Consider the following 3,411-nt stretch of genomic DNA (forward strand, 5'->3'; position numbering starts at 1 on the left):
CATTGGTTACCCTATTAGTTGTTCGGGAAGAGTTGGATATAATTGACATATCATAGGGTCAGGTATAATATTAGAAACCATCGTCATCAAGTAACTCAATGTGCTAAAATGCACATATTCTAGTAGTCATTGTTTCCAAGCAACCAAGGATGACAAAGTAAACAGATAGTGAAAGTCATCGTTGTCAACCAACTCGGGGTGGTAGTATGTACATATTCTAATAGTCATCGTTGCCAGACAACCTGGAATGTCGGAGTAATAGATCTATGTATCCATCTTAAGTTTATGTCGAGTTAATAGGCTTGATAAAACATGAATTGATTATAATGTGATTGAATTTGGTATATTTCGTACATATGTGAATTTTGGAAAATCAATAGCATGTGAAAAATCATGCGAACCGGCTTATACCAGCCCGGAGGGCCGACATGGAACAAATTAAAAGATTCGATAAAGAATTGAGATAAAAAAATAAGTGATATATTACAAAATGAATGAATGGCATGTTATGAAATGCATTTGAATAAGACATGTTTATATTGAATGTCAAATGAGATAGTATATGTATGTGGTATGTATGATGCATGAGAAAGTGTAATAAAATGGTCATAACTAAATCATGAATTGAATTGTGTTAGTTTTTATTAATGGTAATGTTATTCACTTGAATCATGGAAGTACTGTCGAGCTTTATCGCTTAGCTTACAGTTTGTTTATTCTGTGCGCAAGTAATTGTAGATATGAAGACTCAAGTGATCCAGCATCCAAACCGCGACACTCGACTCAGCAAAATTTGTATTGTCTTCTTATGTTTTGATAAGTGTCATGTACCTAAGGTTGAGTCTGATATATATATATATATATGGTAAATTGTAGCAACATAATAGTAAAATGGTAGCAAAACAATGTTAAAAAGTGGGACAACTACAACAAAATATCAAAAACCAGCAACAAAACAAAAAGGGTTTTTTATTGCGAATTTGGGCTGAGCCCAAGCCAAAAAAATCTTACTCGAGGCCCGACCCAATTTCTAAACAGGCCTTATTTTTTTCCCAAGCTCATATTTAAGCCTATATTTTTTTCTCAAATCCTTCCATTTTTCGGTCGGGCTGACCTGACCCATGGACAACTCTAGTGAAACATAAAGATCTCACCAACATTCATCAATGCAATATATGTTACTGCAAATAATGGAAAACATAAATCCATTTCTATAAAAGCATATAGAAAAAGATAGAAATGTTGTGGATACATTGAAAGAATAAGGTGAACATCTTATTGAAATCTTACATATATTTCATTCATAACATATCTTGATCTTAAAATTTAAAGTTTGTGTAACTTTTTTTTATAAATTTTGTTTATAATTTTTTATGATTTTTAAATTTCAAAAGGGCTTTATTTTTTTTTAACTTTGTTACCTAAGTTTTTTTTACCTTTTAGCTTTATTAGTTTTAAAATTTTCTAATTTACTTCCAAAATAAAATGTACGGGTCAAATTGAATAAATGTGTGAAAGTTGAGTGTTAAATTTATTCTTTTATATATAAACTCCAAATTTTAATAGGGGGCTATTTTGCTCAATCATCTAACATACGAGGGCTAATTTGTCCATTTTTAATAGAAGGGCTAAAATGCAATCCAATGTACAATACAAAGGGTTTTGTGGTACTTTTACCCAAGAATTTCATTTACAATTGCATGTCATATAAAAATAAATTAAAATTACAAAAATATAATATAATTAGGGGTATTTAAGTTTTAAATTTTTCATAATAATTATTAAGGGGGATCCACTCTTTTGGGAGAAGTCTTCGAATACGGCCCCCAACAATAGTAGGTATTGTCCTAAGACTTGAGTTTTGTTTGCCTACTTTGTAAAGAGCCCCGAGGGTGTACAAAGTGGAAGCGCCTTAATTGGTGGTATGAGTACGTACCTGAAGGATACGTAGGTAATTAATCGATGAAGTTGTGTGTGATGTGGATCAAACCACTAGCCTTTTCAAGGAGACATGGTACCACTTGGCTAGATTTTTTATTGTTAAGGGGGATCGACTCCTTCGGGAGAAGTCTCCGAAGTGTCTTCCACTGAGCAGTCAATACGATCCTCAACAATCGTAAGTATTGTCCTGGGACATAGGTTTTGTCTTTCGATTTTGCAAAGAGCCCGAGGATTCACGAAGTGGGAGTGCCTTGGTTGGTGGAGAGAGTATGTACCTGAAGGACGCGTAGATAATTAATCGAAGAAGTTGCGAGCGATGTGGATTGAACCACCAACCAAGGCATAACGAGCCTTTTCAAGGAGACATGGTACGAATTGGCTAGATTTTTTATTATTGAGGGGAATCGACTCTTTTGAGAGAAGTCTTCGAAGTGTTGCCTATCGGATAGTCGATACGGCTCCCAACAATAGTAGGTATTGTCCCAAGGCCTAGGTTTTGTGTCCCGACTCTACGGAAAGCCTTGAGGGTTCACAGAGTAGGAGCACCTCATTTGGTGGATAGAGTTCATACCTGAAGAACGTGTAGATAATTAACCGATGAAGTTGCGCGTGATGTAGGTTGAATCATCAACCACGACATAGTTAGCCCTTTCAAAAATATATGGTACCAGTTGGTATAGTATATAGTATTTAATCTCTTAGAGATTTTTTATTGGCTTCCTCGAGAAAATGGTGATACATTTCCTTTGCTAAATCATAGTTTCCATTGATATTTGAGTCCAATATGATATCTCCTACTAAAATTTATCAAATATTTACTCTTATTTATAGATATTTTGGCCGTGGATAAAAAAATTGATATCTTGGCAAATAAAAAAATTAGTTTATTCATTTATTGATAATTTCTTAAAGTCACGCATTTAAGAGGTAGCATGTAAAAAAAAATAGAAGAGATCAAATTTTCTTGTCAAACTTTTTTACCAAATTACCATATTAATCAAGAAATACTTGGTGATGTGATTATTACAAATAGATTTGATTATGGGTCGGGTCGGGTCGGGACTAAACTGGTGTAAAATTTTAAGCTTGTTTTCTAGGTTCGAGACGAAAAAATATTCTAAAATTATGCCCAAGCCTAGCTTATATAAAAAATGTTAAATCCAAACCTACCTCGGCCTGCCCATATTAAAATTTTCTTATATTATTATTTTTAAATAAAAACAAATTTAAAAATATAATACATCAAATACACTAAAAATATTACAATAAATGTTTCCCAAAAAATTGATAATACATTAAAAACAAAGTATTTATACTTAAATAATATTAATATAGTTGCAATTAAAATAATAACAAACTTAACAATATAACAAGAGTTGTACAATAACATGAAAGCAATAACAATATAATAGCACAATGGCAGCAAAACAGCAATAAACATCAACAGGAAAAAAATTCAAGCAAATTCGG

Source organism: Gossypium hirsutum, chromosome D11 (genome assembly GCF_007990345.1).
Source record: "Gossypium hirsutum isolate 1008001.06 chromosome D11, Gossypium_hirsutum_v2.1, whole genome shotgun sequence".
Taxonomy (NCBI): Eukaryota; Viridiplantae; Streptophyta; class Magnoliopsida; order Malvales; family Malvaceae; genus Gossypium; species Gossypium hirsutum.